At 39.4% G+C, this 24,187-nt stretch overlaps 1 protein-coding gene across 2 annotated transcripts in view; it reads right to left on the bottom strand.

Annotated features, from left to right (window-relative positions):
- The window catches only part of ctnnd2a (catenin (cadherin-associated protein), delta 2a), a 271,850-nt gene extending 255,842 nt beyond the window's left edge, over positions 1-16,008 (bottom strand). Inside the window, exons 1-2 of one of the 2 annotated variants that reach the window (XM_036520857.1) lie at positions 15,936-16,008; positions 15,761-15,851 (exon numbers count right to left, since the gene is read on the bottom strand). The gene's annotated coding sequence lies outside the window, so the exon portion shown is untranslated. Of the gene's footprint in view, positions 1-15,760 lie in introns of both variants that reach the window. The other variant, XM_036520856.1, reaches the window with a different exon arrangement.
- Between the last annotated feature and the right edge of the window lie 8,179 nt (positions 16,009-24,187).

The raw sequence follows: 24,187 nt of genomic DNA, 5'->3' as shown, positions 1-24,187 counted from the left end.
AATGCAGAAAAAAATGCGGACTGAATTTTATATCAGAGATGATGGTGCTAGTGCCCGTTATGTGTAGGATGGAATTTATACCAAACCAAAGACAGTCAGTGACAAATAGGAGTGGGGTGTTTCTGCCTGGGTGCATCACAGGATTAAAAAAACCATTTCATGCTTGTGAACAGTTCATTCAGAACTGCAACATGCTGAGGCAGCTCGTTAAGTGGGTGGATCACCTACGCATGTGGGACAGAACGGTGAGACATCTGTCCTTGTTGTCCAAAATGGTCCTGCACCGTCCTTGACATGTTCACCTTGGAGGTCTGTCTGCTATGAGTCAGGGCTCACAGGGCCACATTCATGTTAGTCACTCTGCCCCAAACTCCAAGCTGCCTGCCCATGATGGGCTTCTTGGCAGCCAATCTCTCAGCAGAGCCCTGAAGGTGGCTGTTCTTGTTATTGCAGTGCCACAGTGATCAGCAGCCAGTCCTACATGACCACTTCTCTTGTAAATAGCTTGTAAATTGTCCTGGCGTAGTGGGATGAGGGCAGTAGGCAGAGGCAGATGTCCCCTATGAGGCACTGCAAGACTTCTGTGGTTCAGGTTTCTCCTGCCTCTGTATACCAATGGGCTTTGGAAACCACCTGTTGTATAACTGAATGTCACTGCAACATAGTCAAAGCTGCCTGGGCATGTAGACTCAAGATATCAATCCATCAGTCAATCAAAATTTTTAGTAATTTTTACAAATTAATTTAGAGAGAGTATTTTTTTTCCAGAAAGAATAAAATAAAACACTTGGCCAATAAATTAAATATTGAGCAATTATTCTGTGGCCCCAGGAAACGGGAGTCAACATTAAGGTTAACTGAAAACCCCCCTCATTACGCTAAGGCCAGATCTTTGCATTGTAGTAAATATCTTTCTCTGCATCTACTTAAGCCCCTCTGATATGCATACGAATACCAACAGCCAGCTCATATATATGTGTGAGATTATTCATAAAGGCAATTATTGATAAACACGTAGTATATGGATGGCTTTAGTTTTGTTGTTTCAATGTATTTCACTGCCTGTTGACAAAACCCAGAGATAAAGGAAGAAAAACAGATCAAAAACACAGCATCAAGACCTATAATTCTGCTCCGTGAACAGCGCCTCGGTCAAGGCAGTGAGAGTCCTGGCAGTCTGGAATCTGCAGAAATGTCTGGAGCAATCAGTCACCCTCCGCTGTAAAGGGAGACCCCTGCTGGCCTGATCGCATGGCCCAAACACAGCAGCAGTGGCCAGGACCTGCAGCTGGGGAATGAATCCTTCAGCAGGAATCACAGAAGGCACCTCCCAACGGCAGCCATGACTACCCCTTTACATCCTGGCCAGCGCTGGCATGCACCAATCGTCCCGCTGTAAGCGAGGGTGCGCAGCTTAGTGAAAAATGGCGTGCAGACCGCCGTTTTGCGTGACAACAGCCGAATACAGATAAGCAGTTTCGGCCCCTACCATATATGAATCAATCCATCCATCAAACTCTGTTTAGTATATTGCAAAACGTTCTCTACTAACACTGCCACTGAGCCGAGCACAAAGCTCATGATGAAATTATGCATGCATTTTCTATTGTTAATAGCACCGCACAGAGCACACAATGAAACCTGCAGTCATCTGCTGTCACTAACACACTGTAATATGTTCCAAGTACCATGAACTGCATGGCTCATGGCTGCTTAAAAATCATTTATGATGAAATGCACGCATCTTCCCACGGCGACGAGGGAGAACGTCTCTATTGCGGTGCCACAATGCGTTTTACTCTTTGGAGTTGTTTCCCTTCCTCGGGATCTACACATCAAGGTGCAGCGTTTCTGCAGCTGCCTTTGTGCCGGCTTCCTCGGTGTCACCTCATTTCCATGGCACAAAATTGAGCTGCCATTCAGTGTAGTAATTGCCAGACAGTCTTGACATGGGGCCTCACGCTGTTATGGGATTCACGTGCTACCACTCAGAATAAGATCTAAAAATACCACACTATGTGATGAATAATGCATTTTCCTCTTAAGGTATACAGAGCAAAAACAGAGTTTAGGGTTTTGGGCTATTTAGCAAAGCAAAGACTCATTCATGACAGAGTTGAGCGACTGACGTTATGTAAACGGTTGCAATGATGCTCAGCCAGAGAAATCTAGCCAGGGACCATGCCACAAAATCGATTATAATATTAAATTGTGATGCGATTACATCAAGTATTGCATTATTGTGGGTTTTGAACAAAAGTCATCGAGTTCTCTAAACTGTCACAAGACCCAGCATGCTTTGTACAGTTTTATAGCTCCCTGGGGAGCTGAGTCAAATAAACTAAAAATGCAAGACTCCTATTCACCTGAACAGTGCCAACCAGGAACACTGTCAAATTGCCATAAAACTGACAAGCAACCACATGCTCTTATCCTCTCACTCAGATACAAACTTCCCTGATCCTTTATCAATGAAATGCTAAGGGTTGGGATTAAGGTTTAAAATAATCAGCATAATTTAGCAAAGTGCAGTATAGTACAATGCTGTATACCATGACATAATAGTCCAGTGCAGTATGACATAGAGATTTACAGTACAGGTTAGAGGTATATAGTATAACAGTTAAGTATACGTACAGTGTGGTATACGATAACAGAGTGTAGCATATTGACATATATTACAATTACATACAATACATACAATAGTATGGTTCCATTTATGGTGCTGTTTAGCCTTGTGTGCTATACTATTGTATAGTTTAGTATGGTGTAGTTCAGTATTTTATTGCATAGCATGATATAGTTTAGAATTGTGTGACACAGTACAGCACAGTATGATATACTATTGCATTAATCCAGACTTGTTCAATTCTCCTTGGGCAACTGTAACTCTTTGGTCCAGCTTCCATGGCCACTTCAACTCATTCAGAAAACTGGTGCTAGGCTGGACTTTAGCCTCCCAATACACGGTTATGTCTTGCCTCTTCCCATATCTCTTCACTGGCTTCTGATCATGGCTCACATCCAAGACCCTGGTGCTAGTTTACTTGACAGCCAAGGCCACTTCCTTCTACCTTCACTACATAACTTTCCAAAGCTACACAAGCTCTCCTCTAAGCAACCTCTGGTTGTCTAGCATTTCCCCGTTTGTTACCACACATTTCCAAGCTGCCATTTTTATTTCACTGGTTCCCCAGTGGTGGAGCAGGCAACCATACCTAATGTACTCTGAACTGCAGAATAACCACACTCACACCATCAACCTACTGACTAAAAACACAACTATGCAGACATCATCAAATTCTCATAACATGGACATATCCTACGCCTAGCATACAGTATCTTATTTTTCTGATTATTAATATTATGTTATAATTATATTGCATTATGGTACATTGCAAGTTAACACTGCTTTAATGAATGGCACAATGTGTATGCTTTGACATGAGGTAATGTTGCTTTTATATGTTATTATTAGGCTCTACATGCATGTTGGAATGATGGAATGCTAAAACTTTTTTATACTTGTATTTTAGCATTCTTGTCAGCTTGACACTTACACTTACAGCACTGTTTGGTACCTACGATCTCTTTGTTCATGCTACTCCTTAGATGTACATTTACTATTACTATTGCACCTTGCCATGATGGCCATGTACTATACTACGCTCTGCTTAAAAGCCCCAATAAATAAATTATATACAAAGAGTCAAATAAACAGATGATTTTGATGCTTTGTAATACGTTTTAGTCCTTTTCTTTCCAAATTCTGATCAAATCAGATAGGAAGCCTGATTGAGTCTGCATCATTTTGGCAACTTGGACTAGAGGCCTAGGTCACTGCTCATACATGTTGTCATTAAATGGAGGATAACAGCTAATTAACTATGCTCACAGAAATGTGACAGTTGAAGCTACAATGACTCAACATTTTATCCCTGGCTTCTCAATGTACATGTGCCTGAACAGAATATTCTGCCTCAAAGGGGCACAGAAAACCACAGGGAGGTGGGTTCATACAAAGAACATGAAATTCTCATTTATTTTCCTCCTTACGGGCTACTTCAGCAAAACACAATTCACAGCAGGGTACTGCACGTCAAATTCACGAACAGATGCACTGGAAAACACAGGTAAGGTGATGAATTGGCCAGAATGCAATTCTTACTTTATAGTGCTGTCAGAAAAACTGCTATTGTTTTAGCATAAAAAAGCAGCACTAGTAGCCCTACTAAATAACATGTTTATTAAGCTACAGAAGTTTGTTGGCAAAGTAGACATTACAGACTGCATTATTAAACAAGTAAAATACAACAGTAAATATATACAAATTACACAAGTAAGTTCAAACTCTCAAGCTGTGGAGGTTTGACTTGGCCTATAAATGGAGTGCTGAAGAAATGCACCCTCCCTTGTTTCATGTTCCAGTGATTCTGATAATCACAAGTGAAAATGTGCACCAAGCGCGGCCCATCTCTTCAGGCCTCAATCTTTACATCTAGAAAATCGAGTGAAGATTAATTTCTGCAGATCTATTGACAGCTCACAGATGAATTGGCAATAACGACAGAGGGAGGATGGTACACACACCTAGGAAACAATTACTGTCCCCTCAGAGATGAGTGAAACCAGCGTCCATGGTCCAAGATGGCGGCTGAACTCTATTCAGGCTCTAGCCTCACCTTACTCAAATTTCCTCATGTGGAGATGAATGACAATGGGCTACACATACCAGCATGAGCAAGTGTCTTTGGGAAGGCACAAGATACAGTGACCTGGAGCATTGTGAATGAGGAAAAAAATGTATGTCATATTCAAGACAAACAAGATGACAATTCATTCTCAACGGTTCTTGTGTTTGCACCCAAAGACCCCCAGCATGAAATTTGTAAGATCTTACTGAAATCTAAATTCAGGCAAATAGGTTTCATCTGGCAGCAGGAGCTTTCCATTCTAGACCACAAATGGTTTGTTTTTCCCATTACAGAATGATTCATAAACTGTTTGATGAATATTCCCTCTTTTGCAGGGCATGTACCAGATTTTTAAATAATGCTTTTATTTATAAATAATCATTTCCATTTGTGATTGTACTCTATAGCCTCAGCAGTCTGTTCTTTGTTTGGAGCCTGGGGCTGTGGCACTCTCTATCATGTTATTTTCCTATTCAGAGAAAAGCTGGTCAAAATTATAGTAGTGGGTTATTAATTGGTAAAAGAATCTTTTTTTTTGGAAAGGAGTAGAGAGGCTCAAAGGTCCAAATAATGAAAACACTCACCTCTGAAATTCACAGACCCCCACCATTTCCTCCTACTAGGAATGGGGAAGCCATACATTCAAGTCTCCATTCTTTCCATAGAAACCATGACGTATGGCAGGATAAGATCAAAAACGTTGCGTACGTACAGGGTCTATCATGCAAAATATAGCTCTGTGTATATATACACACGGACTACATCACTATCTTATGTACCAAACAACCTACAATATAGTGACTGACCTGGATAATATCCATCTGTAATACTAATACTAATACTAACCCCGACACACAGATCCTGCTACATACCCCTAACAGTTTTGGTCTTGGTTGTACAAAAGGTTGCTGTGACCAGAGCACAGTAAGCAGGCAAAAATGCATCAATCAATCAGACTTTACATGCTGTTGCTGTAATGCTTACATCTGACTTGCCACAAAGTGCTGAACACAGTGCTTCATTCAGCACTATCAACAATGCCAATATCGAAGTGTACACAACTTAAGTAAAGTGAAGCTTGTTTAAAATGATTTGTTAAACACATAAGGAAGCAGATTAGTGTAGCTGGCTGTGAGGTGGCTATAAGGGCTCTCGGTGACTTAACCCAAAGTTGGTGTCCAACTGAACGTTTGGTGTCAGATCAAACTAACTGTCAGTATTCATCCAGACTGCTGCATGTGGGCTTTAGGCAGTTATTGTTTGTGTGTCACAGCAACCTTCCTGTCTTACATATTTACTTTTCATCTCCAACTATCAAACATAATAAACAGGTTATCATAATTTATTGCATTAAAAAAGCAGAGAGCTATTCTTAAGGGCTAAAAATAAAGGCCTTTTCTTTTTTTTACCAGAGAGAGAGTGATAAAATGTTTATGCTGAGTTTGCAAAGACTTCACAGGTACAGATCTGCAGAAAATGGCATAATTTCAGCAAAACCTAAAAGTGGGATTGTCACAGCAAACGCCTTCTAATAACAGATATAACTATTATTAATAACTACTTTGTAAGCAATTTAAGAAATTTAAAATAATAACCAGTGAAAGCTCAGAGTAAATGTGTGTATAATTTTGCAGCATTCCACTACCAGTTTCAGACAAGCGCACCTTAAAATTTCACCACATTACCTCGATAACAGCAGCACAATACAGCAATTGGTCACTTTGCTTTTTATTGTAACAAGGACAAGCTAGATAAGGCAGCATAATTACAATGTTTAACCCAAATGATAAATGCATGTTTTCTATACAGTCTTTTTATAGCACAATGTGATCAAAGTGAAGTTCTTTAATGTGAACAAGGAACTGAGCCAGCGTTGTGTCAATAGTGTAAGCACAGCGCGGACTGACTGCACATCACCGGTAAGTGGGTCTTTGGCGGGTTTTGCATGCTGTAACAGCATAGCAGGCCAATTCACAACATGAAAGAGGTTTGGTTGTGAGGACCTGTTTCATTTTGTTGGGAACCTCAGTATGGCAAGAGCAGCTATGCCATAAGAAAGCAACACCTCTGTTTGAAGTATTATTCAAAAACAGATTTATTATCCGCAGTAAAAACCTTTGTCCATACAACTGACCATACAAATGTTAATATGACCCTCTATAGATGTTTCTGTGATATGAGAGACATTCATGTTCGTATCTGGAGAAGAAAATGAGTGGCTTTACTTACCAGTATAGGGCTGTGTGAATTCTTTCAGTGAGAGAAAACCCAGCCAGAAATCAGCCAGTGTAACTCTGCTTTACACAACAATGTTATCAGCACATATTAATTATTTTGGATAAGCAAATGAAATTTGGATATGAAACTCTACGAGGTTGATTTCGTATTCCATCTGCAGCAATGTCGCTGTACTCACCAATGATTTCAATTTATTTGAGTTTTAACTCCTTGTGAATGTGAATACACACCCATTTGCATTCACAGTAATTTGAGTTTCACTTTCAAAAGTTGCCAACCAGGTGAATATCCTAACTTGACTTTTTGGAGGGCACACTTTGTGACACTAGGTGATGCCTTGTTTACAGTGTCTCTACCAGAGTTAAGTATTAGACAGGAGAAAGAGTGCCGGCATCTTGTTTACGTGGCTTCAGCAAGACTCAGTTATGTGCACATATAGTTTTGCCAGTCACATAACCCAGAGTATGGATAAAGTGGTGGAACACACAACATATTCAGCATGGAATAAAATAATGAGTAGAATATGAATATTGCTGATATGAACATGGCATATTGTACTAAATTAGATCACACAAAAAATCTGTGGGCTCCTGTGCAGCTCAGTAAATAAGGCGTTCACCTCGAGCGCAAGCTCGACTCAACAGCCTGGTTCTGATCCCAGCCATGTCATCAGCCACCGATGGATAGACTGGGAGCCGGCTGCAGCAGATTAAACTGGTTTCGTTCCACTGGGGTTGCAAAGGTTTCTTGTCTCACTGCTCTCAGGCACCCTGCAATTCACGAGCCATCTCCAAGTTGCAGATAACGTCAGGGAGGCCGTGCCTATCCTCCACTGAGTGCTCACTTCACTGTACAGCACTGTGTAACTTGTAGTGCAAAAAGTAGCTATTGGCTGCGTGTGACTGTAGGGGAGGATTGAACTTGTTTTGCCTCAGTGCTCCTGCAAGTGCAGGGGTTGTCATAGTGTGACAAGTCTAGTATACGGTTGGCACTTCCAAAAATAGGATTGCGTAAAGGAGCATGAAAAAGCACAAAGAAATATAGGATAACTCTGCCTTATTTTGTACTCCCACCTTTGAAATTAACAAAACATACTTCATTCCAACAGTGTTAGTTAGTCACCGTGAACCGTGAACGACGGTGCAACTGTTTGAATGATCAGTGCACAGTTGTCGTTGTGTTTTCATTTCAACAATGTGCAAAAAGACTTTATTAAAAAGGAGAAAAATGAAGACACATGAGATAAGTGGTTTTAACAGAATGCATGGTTAACACAGACCAGAGCAAGAGAAGGGTCCAAAATCCGTTCACGCCAAAACCCCCACCTGAAGCTGTGTTAGATGAATTATTCATGGTCCGGGAAATTATGATCATTGGCTCTTAAAAGGCAGGCTTCCTTTGATGCTCAATTAGCCTTTAGAGACCTTGATAGCCAAACCAATTATTAATCTGCACAGCGAAATCGGTGACAGGTACAAATGGAGCAGAGACTGGAGACCTATAGGTATTATTATGTCCTTATTGCCAATGCTAATGCACTCCATTTGGTAAAATGTACCATTTAAATAATTAATGATAATTACAGCACCGCGCAACATGTTGTGATTTTTACAACAATCTGCATGCTTGATGACCCAGCCTCACGTCCATTATGTGCCATCAGCAGAGGGCTGAGAGCTGTGAAATCCATCTGCTCATCCCTGATTGGCACACAGTGACCTGCAAACTTCTCACACAGTTCTACGTGCATGTCAAATTGCACAGGGGTTTCACTCAGAGGAAATTGTCTCACGATGGATTCAAGTGGAAACATTTAAAGAGTAAAGTAAAAAAACCAGAACTTTTTCCCTTTTTATGCCTTTCAGCACAATCAAAAAATGGCTTCATGTATACTGTAGTACATTTTGATGCTGGGAAACATAGATCAGAGTTTTCTTTCCTGAAATTATACCTAGATAGGTTGGAGTAGATGACTTATTATGTGTAATATAAGCAAGCGTTTGCAGGTAGTCAGAGTTACTGATTTAGCATAACCTATTTTATTCAGAATTCTTTAGACCATAAAAATGTTGACAGTATGAAAAAATAACCTGATATAAACTACTTTGATCTTATTTTGGGAACTCAGATGTCATAACTAGCCCCTGAGAGCAGGTCCTCTTAAGATGATGTGCAGTGGAACCGGACAGAAGAAATGTGGTCTTCTGAAAAAACCAACCATCCCCTGCATCTGGTTCCATTAGCATTCACAGCAGTGATTCCTCAGCCTGTGACACCGTACTGGAATCAATGGCACCTTGTGAACTGTTTACTTACACAGAGATGAGCAGGCAGATTATTTGCATTTTCCATATCAGAGATCATCAGTGTGGTGACATCTGTCCCCCCTGTCTCAGCCTTGGTGTCACTGTCTCAGGTAGTATTCCTCTCTCAGGTAAGGACCCCCCCCCCCCCCCCAGACTCACAGGTGTACAGACATACCATCATTACGAAGTCACCTTCCCTTGACTGCCAGCAAAGGTTCCTGTCAGTCATCACAGACAGTGGGAACGTCTGCCACTTAAATGACCAGGAAACTGTGATGAGAGGCTGAGGAGGCAGAGCGACAGCCTTCTTAAACACTTCAGTCCCAGATGACCCATTCCTTCATTTAGCAGACCACCCACCAGAGTTCTAGTGACCGAGAATGGTCCCACACCAATCAGGCCGCATAACGTGACAGTCCAGGGAGCCATTACACAGAAAATAAATCAGGTTACTGCCTGATGAGTAAAGTGATTAGCTATGCCATGATATTTCTTCACTCAATGACAGCACTGTCATTGCTTTTAATAGAAACTATGGTGCACCGCATCTTAAAAGGATACTTTCCCATAGTAATATGTACTTTTTAATAATACTTTTTAATTATTAACCAAAAACAATTCTTCTTTATCTGATTGATATGTATACCAGCACAATTCACATGGCATTTAAACTGAAATACAACACAATTCATGCGTATTATTTGCATTTTTTGAAAAGTCATGGATATCTACTTCAGCGATGCAGAAGGGTTTTAGATTTGCAGAAAACCCTCAGTATACATCTAGTGATAATATCACATCATTGCCTGTGATCTCACCCAATCTGCTCTAGTGCGAAAAGTTTCCGTCCAATTTCAATTTTATGTGCATCTGTGCGCCGCAAAATGTGTTTTTCATGATGCCGCGCGAGTCTTTTGAAAGCAAACCCCTCTCGGCCAGAACAGCATCACACAGTCCTGCAGATGAGCTCATTCACAGACATGAGTCTGGAACTGTTACAAACCCTCCCCATGTCTGCGCCTGCCAGCAGCCACTCCTGATCAACAGCTGATTTCCCTCGTGCCAGATTTAAAATACCTTCTCACCAACAGAGAATGCACTCACCTTAGTGCCAATTAATCTTGTTATACAGGAAGGGACAGAGCGATTGACACCTATTTAAGTCATTACTGTACATGAAAAATGGCAGCTACTGGGGGGGGGGGGGGGGGGGGGGATATGAAAGAGGAGATGGAGTGCATTTGCATATTATCAAGTGAACAAACAGAAAAATGTTATAAACGCTTGATGTTTTCCTTTGTATGTGTATATTTTCTCCCTGAAACTCTTGATAGTGCAAAGTTCAATAACTGCAGTATATATATATATATATATATATACACATATTTATAAATTCTTCAACTTAATCAAGGAAATTGCAATGGCTGTAAAGCATTTGTTTCACAGACCTATTTATTAGACTGTGTCATTTTCCAGAAATTGCAGATGTTCAGTGGGAAACTCACCAGAAGCAATGTCTGAGTCTGAACAGCCCATAAGGGTAAGAGATTCTTCACCTTCTCAGAAGATGCTCATTGCAGACTGTCTTTCCTATGTTGGGTTCACAAATTGCTGTACAAGATTTAATCTTTTAACTTCAAACCCTGTAAGCACTGACCTTACAGTGAGTTTTTATGTTGTTTAAAAATTGCCAATAAAATGCTCTCATATACATGATATGGCTGAATTACTGCACACTGTCTTACAACAGGACATTAATAATAACCAAATTCTAGTTTATGAAAGTTTGCTACAGTATACTTTTAGCTAAAATCCACTAGCTAGCGAGGTAGTTCGCTAGGTAAGGTTAGATATGTGCACACGATGTGCATTAAAAAACAGCTTTGTACATGTTTTAGTGGCTATTTGGCAGTTATCACAAAAAAAGAGTAGCAGGTTAGCTTGCTGTCTGCGTTTCAGATCAGAGCACATCCAGTGCAATGTAAAATAAAGAAAATATCATAAATAAAACAAAAACTATCATAAGAAGTCATAGTAACACACAACACAAAAAAGCTACATAAAAAGGGGGATGGTATGATTTATGATCCATAAACAACGACTAGCTCAACCAGCCACAATAAGCCATGGTGAAGTTGGTTGGGAATTGAATGCACAAACTTGCAGCTGTATAGGCAAACACTAACCACTGCTGCCGCACAACTCAGTGACGTATATAGCTCTCAGCTTTCAAGATATATCTACAAGGATACTAAAATGACTGAATAGTAAAGTGCCTGATGTTTCAGCAGACAACTGTTTAATAATATGAACTAAGCAGGTCTACAATGATCTTATTCTCACATTAATCATATGGTAGACGAGCAAAGACTTCGTTCATATAGCAGACAGAGAACAATAAAAGAGTGCGAAAAATGCCATTGCTTAGAAACCATGGTGAGGCAGTTCTCTGAACATTTAACATTAAAGGCATTTTGTCAATTAGTAACCACAAAATATGTTCAAAGTGTTGTTTTGATATGCCAAACACACAGAAAGTATATCACATAAGTATGAAGTAAGAAAGTATATATTAGAGACAACTGCTCAAGGTGTCCTTCAACGTCATTCTGATTAGAAGATATCTGCGTTTCTAAGCAACGCACTGACAAACACTCAGATGTAATAAAATATAGTGAAAGTGATTTCTTCAACAGATTCAAAGCACTTGACTCATGAAAGATTGCACTAAAGTGCTGGACTGGCGAGGATTCACAATAGCTATGATCTGTCACACAGCTAGTAGGAAGCCTTAGCAGGATGGGATTTGTAAGACTTGGATGAGTCACACAAGATCAGCACATATAAAGGCATTTATTAAGAAACAGTCAAGTCACACTGGTGAACCCACACACTTACAGTAGTTTAGATCATTCCTACATTGGTTATTAACCGATTTCATGTTTGATTTTTTTACAGGCTCAAATCTATGCTATAAAGTAAATTGCCCATATCAATATATTGCTCTAACTCTCATTTGACTGTACACCCGGAGTGACATTCTACAAACATCACCTAGTTCACACTTGGGTAGTGAAGGGGGGTTGGACAAAATGCATTTAATTTGGGTTAGTGTGCCACCTGTTTTAAGGTAACCATCATATGGAATTGCCTGTACCAGAGAGACATACCACATGGAGATGGCTGTTGCCATGAGTTGCATGGCAAGCTGCATGTAGAGCAATATGGGGTCACTGTGCATCAACTCTTCATAAGTCCAAAACCCCTGGCCGGTTCCAAATAATTCCTCAGCTGTAAATATTTGTCTGATAGACATGTAGGTATTGTTAATACTGACCTTTGTGATAATGATATATTTCTGAAGATTCAAATGATTTTAGCTTGAGCTGAGTTAGTTTACTAGCAGCTATGTAATCTTGTATAGTTATAGTACCAGCATTCTGCCATATACAAATTTTTGTGGTTGTTGCTTTGGTACACAGATGTAATAATAACTAACAGACCAGTTTGTTATGCATTCAAAACTTTCACTGAAGTCAAACAGCAATATTGTGATGCTATAAAACAAAACAACTACTGTATTTTGTCACATTCCCTACAGTTTCTAAATTGGCCTTTCCACGCCGCTGTTGAAAAGGTACCCTACCATGCAGTTTTGATGTGCCATAGAATTTTATAAAAATGTTTTTCTATTTGTTTCCATTCTCAGCAACATGTGAAACATCAGATGCAAGCCATTTTCTAGTGATGTCTGCTGTTGCAGGTTCAACACAAGTGAAGAAAAGCAATAGCGGAAGAGCCGATGATGAGTCCACAACCCACATTTATCTGGTTTAAAAAAGACCAAATGATGGCAATGATTTTACATCCCACTACCAACAAGTGGTGAAATTCAATGGTAACTAACTACGGGAAAATCAAGTAACGGATAAGGTTTTAGCCACAATAAGTCCAACTAGTTCTTTTTAAGCTCCAGATATAACCTGTACTTTGCAACACAGATCCTCTGTTGCCAAATTTCCGGCTAAATTCTGTCATACTGTATAGGTAGACTGACTCCTGCAAATGCAAAATGAGACACCCATAATGCTAATGATGTTTGTTTGATGTTGTTGTTTTTCTTAATTTAAGTATATTAGTTTGTATATTTATTTAATATTTTAGCTATTATTTATCACAAATAATTACATCTTGTTTCTAGCATTCTTTTGTTTCAGTTTGTTTGGCATTCTGGTCTGTTCTTATCTTCAGTTCTCAAATTGTTTCAAATATAATGTACATTAATTACAGTGAAATCCCCTATGCCAAGCCTAGTAAGAAGATTTCATTATTAAGAAGACAAAGTAGGCCTACACAAGTCAACTGCTTTGTCATCATTCCACACAATTCTATGAATATTTGTCTAGTTCTTTGAAAAGATGGCATGCTTGGTTGATGGATATTTGTGCCTGGAGGGTTTTTTCTAAACTAGTTTTCTTATGCATCCTTCCATGTACTATTTGATTAGCATCCTACTTCGTGTCTTTTTTACCACATGGGAAAAAATGTCATGCTCTTTGGACAAGTCAAGAAGCTTACTGCACTGCACAAAAGGACTCCAATTATATAATGCCCAGTCATATAACTTGTTAAAACATTCCCCTTCAAAACATTCCCAATAAAACAAAATAGCAGCACCATGCTGATGGAGGCAATCAATATCACTACACAGAATTCTTTGTAACTATACAGGGTTGTTTTTTTTCCTTTATTTTTGCCAGGATAGGAAATGGTAGGCAATAAGGAGAAACATTTCCCTTTACCTATCTTTTGCACCAGACAGGCCTGAAATGGTTTATAAAATGGCATAATGTATTATACTATTGTATAATACACGTTCTGTGCTCAATGTGAAATCTGCACAATGATACACACCCTTTGCAGCATGAGTTGATGTTTCTGAAGTTTGTAAACTGGAGCCACTCAGTCTCCAAAGACATTTTAAAACTGATAAATCCCCTGGTTTAAAGGTCAGGCACATGTAAATGTATGCTTTTTCATGTCATCGAGCCTGCCAGATTATCATGGTCCTTTTCAAGGAATCAGCCTCTTGACACAGTATGTTTTCCCTCTCAAATATGGCTCCATTACAACATGGATTGATCATTTTGACCATGGACTGCTCATTAAAATAAATTACAGACATGACAAGTACAGTGCTGCACATTCAATCAGACAAACCTGCAGCCACCTGGAACAAACGGCAAAAGACCTCCCACAATTTATAGGATGGATTTTTCATTACTCACTTGCCATGCAAAGGTTTTCTTTAACCAGCACGCACAGTTATCAGTTTAACTACCATACCATCTTTGGGCATTTTCATTGAAGACTTTATTATGTTGATTACAGGTCATTACTTGATCGATTATGCGGTTGGGGAAATGTTTAATATGTATGCCTTGAAGTGTTTTAAACGCACCATCAGTCCTATATTCCTATTCTTGTGGACTACCACAGAAACAGATTTCGTACATAAAAGAATGAATGCAAATATGACAAATATTTGAGAAACTTACCGGTTGCACTAATATAGGCTACTCATTTTAATAATACCAGCAAACCTTTAAACCAGTACCACTCCAAACAATCCACCGCACTTGCGTCGCTTCGTTGTTCAAACTAGACATCTCGTAAAGCGTTCTAAACTCACCGGAAGCGGTATTTACATAGCTATACGAATTAAAGATGTAGCAGCAGACAACGTAATTATTGTAGCTAGCGAGTATCTGGCTAACGCAGTAAAATGTATTAAGATTAGGCACGAAGCTAGATGATCTCACACTCATAATAATACTTCTAAGCTACTGATGCAATGTCACTGATGGCACTTTGTTTCAGACCGTGAGGTAAAGCCCAAACGCCCGTCTTGACACATGAGATGAGGCACCTTAAATACGAACTTGCCTCTTTTCTACGGAATGCAAAGGCTATCGATTCAAACACATTACAGAAATACCGAGGGTAAGAAATGGAGATGCGTCTTTTCTTCCAGTCATTAATTATATACAAGCCAACATATTGCATTTCATCTCACCTATGCCGAACGCGGTACTATAAATGGCTTTTCGCGAGAACAATGATCACAGTCGATAGCAAGCAAACAAGTAAGAAACACAGATGCGTTAAAATCCACCAGTGAATTTAAATTTAGGTCACTAGAGGAAAGTCATAAGCGCCAAGAAAACTGCCTTGGCTCGAGAGTCAGCATCAAATACATTTCTACTCCAGCTCACATTCAGACCTATTACCTGTGTTACGAATGCATCAAACCCTGTCGTCCAGCCGTTTTATACACAAAAAAATGCACATGACACACTTTAACAGCTGCAAAAGGTATGAGGTGTAATTGTCAGAGAAGACGCTAGGCACCTTTGTGCAGTTCTGTGTTCCAACGCATTTTTGTATGCTTTTGTGCATGAAGCATTGCTCTCTCGTTGCTCGATGAGAGAATAAAAGCAGCTGGAATGACATTGCACTTACCAAATACAATCCTGGGGAACGATTCTCTCCTAGACTCCCCCTGCTTTCTGTCCGAAATTCAATTAGTGTAGAATTGCGCTCTCATGCCCTGCTGGGGGTACAGAAATGAACCATTTGATGGACGTCGGCCGAGAGAGGGGAACGACGCATCCGCCGAGTGGAGGTAACAACTGACCTGCACAAGAGCGAGACCCGATCACTGCGGTGCGTGCGGCTACAGAGGCAGCAGCGCTCGTGCTCCACTCCGGTCTGTACCAATCTAGCTGCCAGACAAGCACATCTCGGCGCCTAGCTTTCTGGGTGTAATGCTGGCAAGAATACGCAGAGCGACATCTCCTGGAAATGTTCGAAAAGAGAGTGTGTCTCGTCTGCCTCAAGCGTCCAACGCCTGACGGACATTGGCCCTTCCAACGGGATCAACCCAACCCATCAACCCCCATAAAAACCCCACTCATATCAACCCAGGCCGAACAAGTGCCTCCACATACGGCTGATGTGATGTAAATCATTACTGTAATTGCTTTTTTGTTTTGTTTTGTTTTTTTTTTTTTTTTTGCGTGTGTCGCCTCATCATTATTAAATTATTCTTGGAAATGGAAACGATGAAACTACGAAAGTATAAATGGTTAAAGAGTACATATAATTAACTACATCTTGCATATAATTTCACCTATATTTAGAATTGTATTGATAATATTTTTCCTGAACACTTTGAGTCAAAGCAGTACTAATGCAAGAAATTTGGTCCATAGAGAAACTGAAAGAATTATATCAACATTAAGCAGATCTCATGTGTTTAAGTGGTGTCACTCTGTTCTTAGGATTCTGCTTTTTTCTGCATTTCTGCTGAAAGTATGAGTATGACTCCTCCCAGATGCAGTCAGAAGAATTATCTCCATCTCCAGCCAGAGTCATGCACACAACCTTGCTGAGCTTTAGCTTAATTAAATGCATTAATAAACCAAATGATAAAATGGCAAATCCACAAAATTGCTTCACTCCAGAGAATCACACTACACCCACACACAGGCTCACAGCTCAGTTAGACATACACAAATAAAGACATATGTGTGTGTGCGCATGAAGGCATGGCATATAAAATGACAGTTAAGTTAAATCCACATTGTGTGTATTTCAAAAGCATGCAAATCAAATCATGCAAAACATAACCATACATGTCAGTTATCACTGCACTGTGAATGTGGTGAATTTTTTGCAGCAGTGATTCTGTCATCCTAAGACTTTAATTTGGGTAAGATCAATAACATTTATCATGTCAGAGCTTTGTTCTCAGCAGTTTTGGAACAGATATGTTACAAGCCTGGGATTTCAAAAAGGCCAAATGCTCTAACATGTTACCTAAAATGTCTATGATCTTCAAGAATTCTGAAAGAGAAATAGTACACAATAATGAAACACTTCTCCCACAGGAAAATGTTTTGTCTCCCATATTATATATAAACATGAAATACCAACGAAACAACAAAATCATAAGGTTTTGATGGCTACTGTAATGTGAAGAATCAGGAATTCTTTTGTTTTTATCATCAAATCTTAATATGTGTCACATACAGTATGTCGTGAGTTATTAGAATGATATCTATGATTAAAATAAGATGTACAATGGTAAAATCTATAAAAAAGAAAAGAGTACATGGGTAGTCCTTATGAAAGAATTGACAGCGTTGATTAAAATGAAACTGACAATGCCTTCATGTAATATTGTTACAATGAATGTATCCAGGAATAAGAGTACAATAAGCATATCATTGTGTACGTGATGTAAACTGCCCAAGTACATTTAACGTTGAGATAATATTTTTGTAAGAGATAAATTTACGAGTTTCTTTGTGTGTTATAGCAGCTACCCTATCAAGTTTACAACTTACTTCCTGTTGCCCTTTGATCTGAAAGCAGGCTGCCTAATGAAACTGTAAATTTTAGCACAGTAGTGGCTTGCTGCTAAATGATATGGAGAGATGTGAATATGACTCCCTGGGACCATCCTATTTCTACTGGTCATAGTCCAAATGCCTGTTAATTTGCAACAAGAGAGATGCATTTTACCCCATTTGATATCTTATATGTGCAGATACTGTATAACAACCTGTATAGATACTGTATGATAAAGCACGGGAGACATTTTTACATAAACAGAATTACAGTTTGGGTAGGTGTACGAGTGTTGGCGTAGCTGGTACAGGCAGTATAGAACAAATTTGACAATGCATTAACAGCTGACCTAGTTTTGGGATATGTTCTGTGAATTTTCCTGCAGGTATAGAGAGAAGAAGGGGGGGGGGGGGGGTGTGGAGGGCAGTGCATTGTGTTCATTAATTGCAGCCTGGTAATGTAGCCTTTACATTGGGTCTGATTTTTAACACAGAGTCATGAAGAGGGGATTATCCTCGAAGCTGTTTCACAAGTGCTCCATTTAACTTTGCGAATGGAGGCAAGAGAGCCGTCCACTAATATGCTGTAAATGTGACATTTACGGAAAATTCTTTCAACTGTGTGAGGCAGATCTATTTTATGAAAGTGTTTCCACTGAGTGGGCATCAGTGCACTGTGAGTAATAGGAAGTCAGTGATATATGCATTATAGAGGGTATAGTGAGTTTGGATCTTATACATGATTTCTTTCTTTCTTTTTTTTTTTTTTTTTACTGTACAGAGATGAAAATAATCAGCCCCTAAGCGTCTCTCTGAAGGGCATTACCATGGTTATTCATGTGTGAAGTAGATCCCTGATCATGGGTGCACAATAAGTATGATGTTTTGTTCCAAGCAATTCTGATTAATTAGGTTTAATTGAACTGTGACATTAAATACTATTCTGAGTTTGTCATCACTTGACAGATTTAAATTCTTCCGCTTTAAATTCTTGATGAGGGAAATGTGCTGTCAGAGCTTGGCATGTTTTAATAGAGAGGTACAATTAAAGTTGTTTGTAAATAAAGCTTTTGTGCTAGAGTTTGTTTTCTGGGTGGAAAATAGGACTAATTGACAAAATAGGAACAAAAACACACCAATTAGAATGTACATATTGGATCTTTTTTCTGCTCATACATTAAAAATGACATAATGTACTTATACTTGTATGTTAATAGCATTGTACATAGCTGTGTCATATTTTTCACAAGAAATAGATTTATTCCAGAAAATTCAAGGATCACATTTATTCATATTCCTGTAATTACTGTTTTTTCTTCTGGCATGGATTACACTAACAATGTGCTTCCTGTAGTATTTTATGAGGTTCTGTGACTTCCATGTTGGGTTTTTACCATTCCCCTTGCAGAATCCAGGTCCTTCCGATCTGTTGTTTTTTTGTTTCTCAACACCTTTCCAGTGAAAATTTCTGAATCACAAAGTTTCAGCTGAAATGAGGTGTAGCTATTGACACATTCATATTTGTAGATTTAATTATAATACTTTGGCCTGTTTTGACAGGATTTTGACTGATTTAAATGTAGTTCATTGCAGTTGCACTGTTGCACTCATTGCAGTTTAACTTCTAGTTAAAACAGTGTTTCTATCACCCAACCCATGCATGCAATGTGGAAAGAAAATCCTTGCAGAAATGCAAGAATGGTATTTTTGCATTCTGGGAGAGAGGCCAACAAAGACACTCCTTAATGACAACCCCGATGATGAAGTCGAAAGGCTTTATTTGAAAAGGAGCATGAAACAGAGCGAATATAAATTTGTCTATAGGGACAAAGCATCCCATGTGTTGAAAGTTCATTGATGCATTATATTGCACAACAACAAAACTATGGATGAAAGAAAACAAATCCAACTGACAAAGACATACAGAAACATATTAAACCTGTACTTGACCTATAATACAATACTTTGGAACAGCTTAAGCCTTTTTCAGTGTCCTACATGAGTAACATATACCTACTTCAATTATAACACATATCACCAAGCAGACAGTAGCTGAATACTGCCACTTCTTATGGAGTATGGGGGTAGTTTCAGTCATAGAGAAATGATTACTGTGGCTTGCTTTCTTATACTGTTTCACCAAATTTAGTAATTCATATTCTTTGACTGTGTAGCATGATTATATTCAGGTGCTATAGCTTCAAGTTCTTTTTTGGCCAAAAAATATGAAAGCAAACACATGGGCACAGTAACCTGTAAACAACAGAAGAAGAATCAGTTTGTGAGGTGATCTATCCTCTCATTCTAATGCAGGGGTGCAGCGGGTGTACAGGAATACAGTACAATGCTCTGCACTGCACTACGATTCAGGTTGTAGGCACTGGAATGTGCAGCTGCTGCAGGAAATATGAGCAGGTCCGACCTGAGCTCGATGTCATTTCCACATCTCCTGCCGTGGCCCCTTGGGAAAGATGAAGAACCGTGATCCCAGGCAGTGTTAGTTCACTACACTCTGATCATTCACCTGGGAGAGTGATTACATCCTCGGTGCTGGAGCTAGATTCTTCCTGAAGAGGCAGAGGCCTGGGAGAGTTGCACACTAAGACTGAGGGGGGAAACGGATGCTTTAAATGGGCTAAACTGAGGTCAACAGGAAGCCAGCACAAGCTGTCAATGTGTGTGACAAGAGGCTAACAGTGTCACCACTTCACATTTATTAATAGACACAGCAATTTCATTTAATTTTGAAGATGCTTTCAGTGGAATGTTGTACTTATAACAGGCAACAGTGCAAAACACTGCCATAGATTTACGACATTTATTTTGGCTTTTCATCTTAAAGCACAGAGGAGTTGTCCCAAATACCCCAAAGTTTTTCATCCATTTTATCACATTAGTTGTCATGCTGTTCTCAGATCTGTCTTCATTTCCTGTTGTGATGCTGCTGACAATTAAAACTATGTACACACCAAGCACCAGTGAAAATTACCAAATGCCACCGAGTTGTTCCCCTGTTCTCAGTCCTTTTTGCAGACTGCAAAATTCACTTGGCATTTTACTAGAGTAGTTCCTCCTTTTTCAGTGCCATAAAAAGCCTACTTCTGCCATATGTAGTGTAACCATTGCATTGAATACCAGGTAGCCAAATACATGTGGAATGACCCACTTTCAACTACACCTCAAATAGCATGGCCAAATTTAAATGTAACAAGACACAAGTGAACAGAAACAAGCCATTAGACACAATTCCCATTCCTTTCCAGGACCAGTATTCCTCATCACGCATTGCACAATATTGCCTACAAATGAATTGAATTCTGTGGAAAAGTGAGGGGTGGTGTGAGTTTGTTTACGAGGGTAACGTGCTGATCTATAACTCCATAACTTTCAGGAAAATCAGGTTCTCAGGTTGTAGGGTAGACCAATTTGTTTTAGTGCTATGACCCTAAGGAACTATAAGGAATTCATATAAGCTGAATTGTTTTGAAACAGACTGTTAAACTCACATTTTTATCTAAGAAATGAAAAACGTAATGCTTGCTGAAAGCAAAGGAAAAAGCACTACAGGAGTTAGATTGAATGCCCCACAACATACACTATATGGCCAAAAGTATGTGGACACCCCACCTAATTACTGAGTTTCAGGTGTTTCAGCCACATCAATTGTTAACAGGTGCATAAAATGAAGCACACAGCCATGCAATCTCCATAGACAAACCTTGCAAGTAGAATGGGTCGTACTGGAGAGCTCAGTGACTTTAAACATGGCACTGTCATAGGATGCCATCATTGCCACTTTTAAAGTCATAGGATGCCCTGCTAGATCTGCCCCAGTCAACTGTAAGTGCTATTATTGTCAAGTGGAAGCATCTAGGAGCAACAACAGCTCAGCCCAAGAGCGGTAGACCACACAAACTTGCAGAGCAGGGCCGCTGAGAGTTCCAAACTGTCTCTGGCTGCAACATCAGCACAAGAACTGTGCATCGGGAGCTTCATGAAATGGGTTTCTATGGCCGAGCAGCTGCCCACAAGCCCAACATCACTATGTGCAATGCCAAGCAACGGCTGGAGTGGCGCAAAGCACGCCACCACTGGACTCTGGAGCAGTGGAAACGGGTTCTCTGGAGTGATTAATCACGCTTCACTATCTAGCAGTCTGATGGATGAATCTGGGTTTGGCAGATGCCAGGAGAGAGCTACCTACCAGAATGCACAGTGCCTACTGTAAAGTTTGGTGGAGGAGCGATAATGGTCTGGGGCTGTTTTTCAGGGTTTGAGCTAGGCCCTTAGTTCCAGTGAAGGGTAACATTAAAGCTACAGCATACAAAGACATTTTAGACAATTGTATGCTTTCAACTTTGTGGCAACAGTTTGGGGAAGGCCCTTTCCTGTTCCAGCATGACTGTGCCCCTGTGCACAAAGCAACATTCATAAAGACATGGTTTGACGAGTTTGGTGTGGAGGAACTCTAGTGGCCTGCACAGATCCCTGACTTCAACCCCATTGAACACCTTTGGGATGAATTAGAATGCCGATTGCGAGCCAGGCCTTCTCATCCAACATCAGTGCCTGACCGTACAAATGCCCTTTTGGTTGAATGGGCACAAATTCCCAGAGACACACTCCAAAATCTTGTGGAAAGCCTTCCCAGAAGAGAGGCTGTTATAGCTGCAAACTCCATATTAATGCCCATGGTTTTGGAATGGGAAGTCCAATAAGCTCATACAGGTGTGATGGTCAGGTGTCCACATACTTTGGGCCATATAGTGTATTAACCAACACACAGCCAATAGCTGTGACATTATTTTTCATATTGTTTTGTTGTCATTTTAGTAGATTATGTTTGATAAAAATGTAAATAGTTTAATCAGCCAAAACACAAAACAAACAACAAGAACTAATAATAATAAACTAATATCCATATGAGCACTATTGCTTTTAGAATTATTTTTGAGGAATACATAGCAGTATGTGGATGGAAACGTGATCTTGTCCAAGATGTACAATTATTATGACTGTTAGCCTTTTAAAATTGGAAAAAGTTAAATAGTGAATGCTTAAATAACTCATTAATTCATCAAGGTGTGACAATAATTGCAATGTTACTTTACATTGTGTTTGCATGATGGGTGCTATGCTGACAACCAGCAACAGAAGCCATTAAACATGTTATAGGATCTAATAAATGTTTACTTTCACTCTGTAAACAGACGCTTCTTTTGGAGAACTGTAGTGTGGATAGGTATGGAAATATTTAACCTTTTATTTGTATTTATGTACTTCAGTCAGGTGACAGAAAATACAACCTGTTGGAACCACCAGGAGCATACCTGAATTTACTAGCAAATTAATTGTGAGTCACAGTACCTCCAGAACACCACAAGCAGAGAGAGAGAGAGAGAGAGAGAGAGAGAGAGAGAGAGAAAGATAGAAAGAAGGAAGGAAAGAAACCAGTCACAACCAGCCTCTGGGGCACTGTGGTATGCTGGTGACAAATACTATTTTGAGTGATATGGCAAACATTGACCACTAGATGGTGTTGTGACACACCTAAAAAAACCCAGTAGAGCCATGGGTTTGGATATCCATTTTCTTTAATCTTTAGTTATTTAGTACGTGTTGGGGGGGGGGGGGGGGGTGAGGGGAGTAGAGAGGATATTGAGTTACACTACTTTATGGGAAAAGCATTCATTCTTGTCTGAACAGGAAAGTATTTTTTAAAGTATCAAGTCATGGTTGATAGAATATCTGGTTGTCTCCTTTCGTTTCCATACATGCATGTTTCAGAACAAGAAGCAATTTAATACAGTACATTCAGTCATTGTGAACAGAGCTCCTTGCTGTCATTCAAACACAATTCCCTACTAAGGTTTGTCCTTTCACTGAAAAATCAACATACTGAAGTAAAATTTGATCCACATTAGCCCCTTGGATAACCTCCAGGTTGCTTGCCATTTGAAGGTAGACTAACAAACATTCATCAAAGGATAAATCAACTGGAACGTTCAAAAAGCTGGAACTGTACATCAGAGATGAAATATGCAATGTAACTAATACAAAATTAGTACTTATGGATACTGCTCATCTGGAGCTCAACAAATAGCCTCTAGTAGAAATCTTCATCAAATACACTGAATGAAATTAACTTTGTAGACTCACTATACTTAATATGGAAATGCATCTGTCTGCATTGTTGACCAAAAAGTTCTAGCACTGGAGATCCTGAGTTGCATGTGCATAAACCCTTACTGGAGCAGGATGATACACAATGCTTACCGTTCCCACTGATAAACAGTCTTTTTAGTATTTAGTATTATGCAATGCATTGTATATTATAGTCATTTATAGTGCATTGAAGTGCAATTGACAAGAGTGCCGTCTTATATACTTATATTTTATCCAAAAAGCTTGAAAAAAAGTCATTTTGATTTAACAGAATTTTTTTTTTTTGTAATAATGTAACATGACTTCTTAAAGTAAAACCATTCATTCCATTTATTTACGATCATATATTACTTAATTCTTTAACTTCACT

Source organism: Megalops cyprinoides, chromosome 2 (genome assembly GCF_013368585.1).
Source record: "Megalops cyprinoides isolate fMegCyp1 chromosome 2, fMegCyp1.pri, whole genome shotgun sequence".
NCBI classification, from domain to species: Eukaryota; Metazoa; Chordata; class Actinopteri; order Elopiformes; family Megalopidae; genus Megalops; species Megalops cyprinoides.
Note: the sequence above shows the minus strand (reverse complement) of the source record. Positions and strands in the feature narration are given on the sequence as shown.